This window comes from Pundamilia nyererei, unplaced genomic scaffold (assembly GCF_000239375.1).
Source record: "Pundamilia nyererei isolate P.nyererei 1_Seehausen unplaced genomic scaffold, PunNye1.0 scaffold00008, whole genome shotgun sequence".
In the NCBI taxonomy this organism is placed as follows: Eukaryota; Metazoa; Chordata; class Actinopteri; order Cichliformes; family Cichlidae; genus Pundamilia; species Pundamilia nyererei.
The window spans coordinates 6,955,833-6,967,377 of record NW_005187409.1 but is presented as its reverse complement, the minus strand read 5'-3'; positions in this window follow the sequence as shown (position 1 = coordinate 6,967,377).

Below are 11,545 nucleotides of genomic sequence, written 5' to 3'. Positions count from 1 at the left end.
GGGGGGGAGCTTGTTTAGGATGTGAAGGGGTTAATGAGAATGCCCACCTGTTATTGACCAATTACTGGCACTGGCATAATCTCATCTTGTTATTGCTTTAGAGAACAAACAAGCGAGTCTTAGCTTACAAGTAATATCAGTGGGAGCTTTACTTTCATATAAAAAGCCGTTACTTTCTCAAGGGTTTGGCAGATATAAGGGATATACAGTCTGTTACTGTGTGTCCATTTGTGCGTGCATGTTCGGTCTTTTAATTAGTGGCAGAGACACATTAGTCACGATGGAGACTTCCTGCAAACCCACACAGACACTAACCAGTTCTAACCCAGCACTTTGATCTTAGATCATTCTTGTATTCATGCAACAAACACATCCACACACAACAAGCCCTCTTTTCTGGTGTTGGGTGGACAACAGTTAACCTACAGTCTGTGAATTATCCTGCATAAAAGTGTTATTGAGTTTTGTTAAATTAAAGAATACAAATAACAGTAACTTACCAATGCCAGTTTAAATATATACTTATAAATAATAAAAATATTTGCCTAATGATTGAATTCCTTAAGCGTGAGTTACAAGAAGATAAGCAGACACACGCTGGAGATTTATGTGTTTATCCTTTGATAACCAATAACTTTCGCACATGCTATGGTTTAACTGGCTTCTTTTAGAGGTTGAGATCGATCAACCTAATGACAGTCATATAGGGAAAATTAAAAGTTACATACCCATAACTTCCTTTTCTACAAAATTAAGAAACTAAGTGACTCATAAATATTTTAATGTCAGATTCCACATCTTTTTCACATTAGAGTAAAGGGATTAAAATGAAAAAAGCCAGTGAAGCAGCCATGCGAGAGTAATTACACACATAGAAATTCAGATTTTAATGAAAGTGTAGAACTGCTACAGCACAAGCCTCTCTCTTGGAAATACCAAAACATTTATTTTTTTTTACCAAGTAGTCTGTTTGATCAACACAATGACCTTGAAGAACATTTTATAGATAATGCATTATCAGTGATAAAGCTCCAGTTTAATCTATACTTTTTGATTCAGCAGCTAAATAAAAGCTTAATTAGACAAGGATGACACTGAAATATGTGTGCATATCATTTTAAGATAAATTAAGCTACAATTGAAAACAGCTTTTTCCATTTGTTTTGACATTTACCAAAACACACATTGTAAACGTACATTGTAAAAAGCACTACTGTAATATAAAAATGCTCAAGAAAGAAATGAGCAAGCATAAAAATGTAAGTAACAAGTACAAAAGCTGATTATTCAAATAACCTGCTGCAGCTTTTCACAAACACATAAATATGCAACACTATTTTAACGTATGGTAAACAGTAGATTATCTTTTTGGTTTTAAAAAAAGAGGCATGACGTAATGCCTCTGCATGGGTTTGAAATTGCCTGGCCTCAGCCCAATCACTGTGTCACTGCAGGTGTTTCTATTGTCTGTCAGAGGCAGAACTCTTGCTGTGAAATCACTGATTGGGAGTGTTTAGAAAAGCCACATAACTGTGTAAGAGCGATTTGGTGTTCCATTTGATTCAGAGTGAAACTACGATTTCAAAGTAAAGGACACAACTCGCTAATAGTGAGTTTAACAGTATATTAAATGCTTATGTAAACTCCAGTGTGTAGATTTAGGATTATCTCCTCACATGTTCAAGATAAACAGACAAAGACAAAGATGAAAGGCAGACAGACAGCAATACAGAAGTTTGATCGAATTACATCTTGCAACAGAACAAAGGCCAAGTATGATCATATTAAACACCAATCCAGTTCCTCCCAGCAGCCCAAACACTCTCCTTTCATTTTGCACAGTTGCAAAATTACAACTCCTTCCTTCATAAAATCTGACAGAAAAAATGTTTCCCATTACATTGTGCAAGCGACCAAACTGGAAATAAACCTATCCAAACACGCCTTAGCTAAGATGCAATGTTACAACAGCCCAATTTTAACAAGCTCCACTTTTAACAAATACTACTTCTTGCAGCCAAGTCAGTCCAGTTTGTTGGACAAGCTGTCTGGAAGTCTCCATTCTCTTGTGACAGGGGATGACAGATGTGCCAGTTTGATGATGCCAGGCATCTCTTACTGTGTTTGAGTTATAGAATAAATGTTCTCAGTCTGGGCTCCACATCTGACAGCTGTTCACCTCTACAAACCCGTGACATCTGGAGAGAAAGTCCATTGGAAAGAGTTGATAGTTTCCGAAACCTTGAGCTGCTTCTAGCATTGGCTGAAGAAGGTAAATTGCAACCCTGCTGCCCCATCAGGTCAATATTTCCTCCCTCTTCGGATAATTAGAAGGTAGCAGACCACATTAATTTCTGCCACTCAGAATGTTTGAATACATTTTTAAGGATCTCCGTTTTCTGTCTGTACATTTTAAAATCATAAGCTCTCATTTATTGGCATGTTTTACTTTGGGTATACTTACAAATAGCAAAACCATAGATTAAATAAATATAAATTAGAAGAGCACACAAACTAAAATATAGAAAGGTAATCCATACTGTTTAGACATGCACATTCACAAGATTTGATCCTGAGTCAGCAAAAACACATGTCCACATTTATCATATATGTTCATACACAATGGTAGAACATCACATACATATATTCAGGTGAACAATATACATTCACCCATCCATCATCTTTTATGCATTTTAATGCATAGAGGCATTTTTGGCACCCGGAAAAAGGCTTTGGCCAGAGCAAGAGGTCAGTTATCAGTACTGTATTAAAATATTCATAAATAAAAAAAAATCATGACAATCAATAAAATACACCGATTTATGTCAAATTCATAACACAGCCACTGGTTTCACTGACTGCGGATCAACAGTGTCTTTATCTTTGTAGACATCTCTACACTGCATCTTTGAGTAAAGAAATACTTGCATTTACTGAACGAGCTAGCTATTAAGAACGTTTGACAGCAAAAGAGCAGCAATTCTTCTTATTTTTGAAAGTACCGACATCTCTACTAGAGAGGATGATTTACATCCTACAGTTGCAAATGTTTCTAAGCCTGTAAAGGAACTTTAAGGTTAGAGATTTCTCAATTAATTTTCCAAGTTGGCACTGGACATCTCAATATTTATGCAAAAGAATGCTGTTTCCCCAACATTTGCAGTGCTTTTTGATGCCTGAGCATAACCAGCTAAATGCTAATCTGCCAGAAGATGATACAAATTAAATATGTCATCAATTTGTTTTGCAGAGACAGTTTGTCTGAACATTTTGCATTGGAAGGCAGTTTGAAGATAAATTCAATATAAACTTGTCATGTTGATTACAAACATAACCTATACATGTTTGCTAATGCAAATTAGCTGCATGTAAATGTATTTGTTATAAGACAGTCAAAATCAAAATCACACAGAAGAGTAAACGATGACAAACATCAATCATTCAGTGGGTTCCAGTGTCTTTTCCCATCCCTGTGTACTGAATAGTCACCTCTTTTTTCACATCCTGTCATCTGCTCATTCCCTCACTGTCAAACACGCTCGTTCTCAGCTGTTTGGGTTTTTTTTTTTGTCTTAGTTAACTTTTTATGTCCACTCTGAGGGTATAAGACTTGGTCACATTTGGTTAGAATCTAGACTTCTCAGATTTGCTGAAGGTGCTTTGGGTTGAGTGGAGTGAAAAGTGATTAAAACATGAAAGACACAATAAATTACTTTAAGATAATGTAAGAAGCACAAAGTTCAAAGTCATTTTTGGAGGTCCTTTATTTTTGGTTTCAACATTCTGTTCTATGTGGTAGGAAATTGGATCTATGGGTTAAAGAGGGAAGAAATTGCCTATAAAAGTCATCAGCCCTAATCAGACCTCACTGTTCGAGCCGTCTATGTGATTGATTGGGGCTAAAAGTGGTACAATCGTGCTGTCTGTCACAGGTAAACAAGGCCAGACTGCCAGAGGCTTCCTGTCTTTGTGAATTCACTGGGCAAAATTGACACTGTTAATGTGTCAGAGGAGGAAGTGCACAAAAGCCAACTGCTTACACCCTCCATTGACCTCGTGATAGTTTTATTGGTCACTGAGTCAATCGCCCACCATTCCATCAATGGAAGCAGCACAGCAAGGACACATCTTTTTCTTTATCTTACTTGCTCTCCTCCAACCAGCGAGATCTTTCACAGTTGAGTTTGTTAATAGCTGGCAGATAATGGAGTCAATGCATACTCTATGCATATTTTATTGGTACAGAGCAGCTGGATAGGCACTGAAATGTTTAAAACGTTTATAAAGTCTGCTTGATGAAGTTTGATTAATGACTTGTGACAGAGCATTTAATGAGATATTCTTCCAACTAGCCTTTATTAAAGATATCAGATGCTGTGTAGTTGCATGCAGCTGTCTAAACCACACGCATGGACACAAACAGGCAAAACAATGCAAATTAATTCAAAGAAATGCTCTAAGAATAATTTCTTCTCCTAGTCTGTTTCTTCTGTTATTGCACACTGTGAATATATGCTTATTGTTAACCAAGACATTCTGAATTTTCAGTTTTATATACTGTGTATACTCATGGCTATTTATCATTTAAAAGCAATCATATTCATGGCTCCCAACAAGCCAAACTCCCTGCATAGAGTGTAATGCCAGAATGCAGGCTATATGGAACTAGCTGACATATACATTTATTTACAACCTTGTGGTTGTTACTTTGTGTGAAATGTATTCAATGCTTCAGTGCATTTAATACATTTCCATCTTGATCCCCATCTCTAAGTCATTATGGAATAGTGGGAGCAAGTATTTTGTGGTTCAACAATTTGTATGTGTGCGTGTGTTTTTGTGAGTATCTGGCCTTGGGAGGTTCAAATTTGGCAGATGGTGGAACTGAAAGGGAGCAGTAAAAATCTTAATTTAAGCTGCGACAAGGGAAATGGAGCCTTCTCATGGCCAAACTGGGTGCTGACATTGGGTCTCAGGTGGTGTCAATAGATACTTGCTGCATTCTCCAAAGTCTGGCATTTCTCTTTTGAGTTCTCTTTCTCATTATCTAAGACAAAGGACCTAAAAAAAAAATCAATGATTTGAACCGACACAATCGAAGTTGAATTTCCTTGCTCTTTACGGTAAATTGAGCCTCTGAAGGTGTCTTCTTGGTTCAAAAATCAATAATGAAGGTTATCTACAAATATCATTTTAAAGTAAATGTGCCTTGACATTACCACGTGCTGACAAGTAGAAACGTTCTCATTTTATCTGACTGATTTTTTGCCCCTCTGAAGTTGTGAGTTGTAACGAACTCTAACTAGCAATCCATATAAAGTGGGGACTGCAGTGTCATTACCTCATACAGAGAAGATCCATGGAACTTGCCATTAATTATCCCCACCAGTGACCTGTGCTGGGACAATCAACACAGTCTCTGGCACTGGGTCTGCTCCCTCTGCTTAACAGCTGGAGAGCCAAATGCACCCACTGTGTCATCTTGAGTGAGAGGAGGCCCCTTACTAAGTAAACAAATCACCTGTGCTGAACTTAAATGAAAATGTTCTGAGGTCTACTTTGGTAAAAAACTAATTTCCAAATCTTTATTGGCTGCACAGCAAGAGTTAAGGCCAGTGTAAGGCTAAAAGCCTGAGAGGAACACTTGAATACAGTAGGTTCAGAAGAAAGCATAACTCCTCTTTAATTCTTAATGCTTGCGGTAGTGCAAATACAGCTGAAATCATCCTTTTTTTTTTTTATATATGTAAGTATAAATAAAACACTTAAAAAAAAAAAAAGAAAAGCTGATACTGCCATCAAAAACCAAAAACGCACCCTCCATAAATCCATAAACTGATGACAGGATATAAAAAGAGAGACTGAAAGATGCTGCTTTTCTTAAACAAGAATAGCAAATTTAGGTAGTATTATATGTAATATCCATACATATATAAAGAAATGTACAGTTATACCAAAGTGAAATGGCTACAAGACTTGCCTATTTCAACTGAAACGAAAAAAGGAATAAATGACTTGGGTAATAGTTTTAAAATCTCACAGGAGACCAGTATGTACGCCTACAAACACACAAACATATATAATCTAAGCACTAGAAGGGTGAGTTATTGACCCAAAAGGAATCGATTTGGGTGCAGAATTACTTAAACTTCCCACATCAACATTCTCTGTTTCCCCACAACATATCCCACCTACAGCAGCATCTCTTGCTATCTCCCTGAACTGTAAATGACTTTACAGTACATCCACCTCTAACCCCCTGGTGAACCCACACAAGCCTCACCAGTGCCTTGTTACACATCAGGTTTCTTTCCCAAACCCCTTCATCTCAGTCTCACCCAGCTTTGACAACCATGGGAAATCCATGCTGTAAATTGAAAAAGGGCCTGAGGGAATGATGGACTTGGTTAGATTTCCCCCTTTAACTTCTTTGTTTAGAGTGTAAAAGTGACACAAAACTGTGACAGGACTGAGGACTTTTTCATGATAATTTATACTGAAAAAAAAGGCACATGCTAAATGCATTTATTAGATTAGAGAAAACACACACACAAAGAAAAAAATATGAGTCCCACCCAACTGATTGACATTACCAATTCATTTCTTTTTGCATTTAACATACTGATGAGGATAGGCACAGATGCTGTCAGCTACTGAGCTACTATCTGACATTTTATGCAGCTGCAGACATGGTTCAGAAAAAAGAATATTTAAAGCTCAGTAGACTGGCGCTTTTTTTTTTCTTTTACATTTGTTTTAGACAACAATGTGGTTTTGAGGTACAGATGATAAGCATAAACTACATCAGGCTGTGGTTACATAAACATACTTTTTATCCATACCTCCATAGAAGGGATGGAAGGAATTTCTAATATATTTCAACAAAATGATGACAGAATTATCCTCAAACTGAAACACATGCATAATTTCTAAGTGCAGGTTTCCAGAGGCATGTGGATTTTTGCTTTACATTAAACTTTACCATGTGGGGTATAGCTAGATAATGATGGTCATTCCAGCTTGCATGGCGAGCTACAAACACACTGCAAATACAGTATACCTTTCAGGAAGCAGCTAATGTAATAGTTTCCACCTGCTCAAGTATGAGTGGGATAATATCTCTAGATAACTGCGAGCTTATGAAAATCTATCGTTCAGCAAAATTTCATAAAAAATGCTGTAAAAGTAAAATGTTGATGTTATAATAGTCTCTTCATTTCAACAGTCGGGGGGTAAAAATCCTGCAACTGAGTATGAATGGGTGTTATGGTGGTTCAGTAGTTAGCACTGTCATCTCACAGGAAGAAGGATGTGTGTGTCCCTTGGTGGGTGTTCTGCCACTGACCAAAGACGTGCCTGCTGGGTTGCTTGGAGATTCCAAATTGACAGTTTGTGTGGATGTGTGTGTGGAGTGATGTCCTGACTAGGGCGTAGCATGCCTTGCACCAGAAGACAGCTGCACAGTCACCAGGGTCCATAGATCGAACTAACTGCTGCTTCACAAAATACCATGGTCCAGGGGTGGTCAAGTTTTATTTTTCTGTTTAGTTGATTTTGCTCACTTGCTGTTTTATGGAGGGGATGCCCAGGTCTCATGTGGTTCTGGTTGGAGTATTCTGCTTCCCTCACTTCCCCACTTTGTGGCGTTCGGGCCTATAACAGGATGAGGCGAAAACCTTTTATTTGCCATTTGCACACATATACTAGGTCTGGGTACATAGGAAGTGTTGTGCAGAACTGAAAGTCAGGGTCAGATAAATACAAACAAAGACTGTTGTCTTCTGAGACTCCTTGTCAATAAAAGCTGAGAGTCTACTTCTTTATAGCCCTGCAGGGATTGTTGCCTCACCTGGCTATGACACAATAACAGATTATTTTTTTCTTTAGTCAGTAAAGAAGTAACAGACAAACAAATGCTATGTTTTGCTTGCAAAAATTGTCGCATTTTTCATCATTCTATGATCTACGCATGGAACATCTGGAATTTAAGGACCTTTAATTACAAATAAAGCAAGTCTCCTTTTACCACAACTGATAGGGATGTCAATCAAAACACAGACAATTCAGTCTAAATTAACAAAATGTTAAGAGTGGATGAAATATTAAAGCCATGTCATTTTAATTCTCTCACATACACACTGTCACACAAATTTATGTACATTAATATGGTGACAAAAGTCTGCAGAGTCAATATTCTCTGCAGAAGACCCGTTATTGTGTCAAGCTTGAGTAATTATTTCATATACACATGAGCCACTGCTCCACTGCCTACCTGGCAGAAAGAAACCACTTTGTGGTGATGACTGAAATTCAAACGAGATGTCATGTTTTTCTCAGGCATTTAAATTAGATGAAAAGCCATCAGCTAATGGCAATATCAGTAGCCCGAGGCATTTAATGAAAGAGAGCGAAGGCTAATACTTTATAACTAAGTAGTACATATTGTCACAGTCTGGCTTGAGGGCAAATTAATGGGAGAGTCGCCACTTAACCGAATGTTACCAATTTATCAATGAAATGAGGTGAAAAACTTTAATACTCCATGAGATGTGTTAATCAGTGTTATCAAAAGTTGGATAGCTAGATGAATGTTGAGGACTGATAACTTGTACTTGCATATAATTGTTTGAACCAAGGATCTCGGAATCAGCAGAAATGGCTCCAAGAGACCTTTGCAACTTGTGTAACTCTACAGTTCTTCTGAGTTATTCACCGAGGTCCTAGAACTTTCCCATTGTTCTGAGTATCGGTTAATGCCGTCAAAGTGCAGTCAAATAAATCCGTATTATGCTGGCAAAGAACTTCAGTCATTTCACTATGAAAAAAGAAGAGCTCAATGAAATCATCAAAAGACTCAAAATTCCATGACATTCGTAATGAATGCATACAAACTTCTGACCACAACTATATCTTTAAGTTGCACACCAAGAACAACTGAATACATTTGAATCTGTCAAAAGCAACCTTTGAATTTTATTTAAAAAGCAAAGAGATGTGTGAATCTCTGAAATTATAAAGTCCTTTTTATTGTATTTAGTTCAAACATTTCTGCACTTTAAACAAATGTTATGATTTGATGTCCTGATGTGGATGTATCTGATTACTTGCCAAAACAATAAGGATTTAATACTTCAGCAGAGTCTCTAAGGCCATCCCTACTGGATCCTTCAGAGGTTTGAGTTTTTGAGGAGATGTGTCTGTAATGTATTGTAAACATGACTAAAATGTACCTTTAAGTACAGACACAGGACAATTGCACATCCTTGTCCAAAAATGTGCAACTGAAGTAACATGCTTCTGTTTTTGAAGGATAGAAAATGCTGATACACTAAGTTTTGACAAAAAGGGCTTTTGTTCTTTTCAGACGCTGATTTCCATCAGCAGATGCATGCAGGATTTCATCGCACATTGTAGTTAAATATTTAACTGTATCTCTGCCATCACACGTTCCTTTTTGTAAAGTGTTGATCGTTTGAATATGCATACATTTTATTGGACAGTTTTTAAGTTGCTTCACAAATGAAGACCATGCATAGTTAGATAAGTGATAAAGTGTTATATTTGGACAAAAGAGTTTAAAAAAACAAAATTATATAATGACCCAAGATGAAAAACAAAGAATGTTTTGAACACAGTTGTAGACAGATGTTTGATAGAAAAGTTGAAATATATCTGGATAGAAGCACTAGCTGGAATAATGGCAGCAAAATTATATTAAAATGAATAAATAAAAAGCTCATTAAGGGTACATATGAAAGAGTGGAAATCCACTCTTTATACCTGACAACATATGTGCCAGCTTGTAATGTGTGTACCCATTTTACATTATGAGCACAGTGTAAAAATCCATAATGAAGACTCCTTTGTCTAAGGCAGTAAAAGCACGAATCTCCACACACACACACACTGTGCACAGTGTGTTTTACCAAAGTAAACATCTCCCCATAAAACCGCAGCATTGTTCATCTTGCCAACTTGCTGCCTTGTTTCTGCTTGTTAAACATGACTGTGAGTGCGTGTTTGCACTGCAGGTTTATCAGTGGAGCAAAAGACAGCAGCTGACTCTTACAAGTCGCCAGAAGGCAACTCTTACAAAACTTTTAAAAGAAGACTTGCTTAAACTTAGGTGAGATTTTATGAGTTGGGCTCCGTCAGGATTAATTTGAAGAAACAATCACTATAATTGCTGCCTTATTACAGTGCTGAGAAAATGTATCTGATTTCTTAGTTTTCTGCATATTTTTGACACCTACATGTTTAATATAATCACACTGAGTTTAATATTGGACAAAGACGCCCCGAGTAAATACAAAGTGCAGTTTTAAAACAATGATTTCATTTATTAAGGGAAAAACTTTCCAAACCTACCCGACCCTGTGTGAAAAATACTATTGACCACCAGTCACATCCAGGCCTGATTACTGCCAAGTATGTTGTGTCAACAAATAACTTGAACAGAACTTGTAAAACAAGCTAAAGAATCTCAAAAAGCAAGGCATCATGCTACAATCTAAAAAAATAATGTCAGTGAAATCTATAAGTGTGGAAAGGCTAACAAAAGGTCACAAAAGAACCCAGAACAGCATCTAAAGAACTGCAGGCCTCACTTGGCTCAGTTAAGGTCAGAGTCTATGATTCAACAATAAGAAGGAGACTAGGCAAAAATGTCATCCATGGGAGAGTTTCAAGGAAAAAAAAAAACACTGCTAACCAAAAAGAACATAAAGGCTTGCGTCGCATTTGCAAAAAACCCCATCTTGATTATCCCCAAGAATACTCTGAAAATATTCTATGAGACAAGAATTGAACTTTTTGGAACGTCTACATCCTGTTACATAACATACAACTAACACAGCATTTCATAAAAAGATCATACCAAGAGTCAAGCATGAAGGTAGTAGTGTGATGGTCCAGGGATGCTTTGCTGCTTCGGGATTGAGCAAAAAACAAAGAAAAAGACAAAAAACAAACTGAAGGTTTTGGAGTTGCCTAGTCAATGTCCAGACTAAAATCAGAATTACATAACAGGCCATTCAAAAATCCTCTAATATTGCTATATTAAAAAATATGTGAAGAAGGGTGGAAAAAAATTCCCCCACAGAAATATAAACTCGCTGCCAGTTATCCCAAATGCTTGATTATAGTTCTTGCTGTCAAGGAGTGCACAACCATATTAAACCATATTAAATTTTGTTTGTTTATTTGAAACATGTATGTGTGACAAATATGCAAAAGCATAGGAAGGAAATACTTTTTCACAGCACTCTATATGCCTCTCAGGTGGAAAGTTATGCTCACCTCTCATTTGAAAGACAGACTTTCTTGAGTCATGGAAACATGCCCCATGGTATTGTAGCCACTGGAGCAGCACAGTAATTAAACTTTACCTTCATTCTCATTTTAGTATGGCAGCCTGAAATAAGTTCATTTCTTTTTGTGAAATAAAAAAACCAAAAAAAAAACCTACTTTGTTACTTGAGCTGTTGCATTAAAAACACAGACTGCATGGATAAAAATGTATTTAGTTTATCATATGAAGCCACAG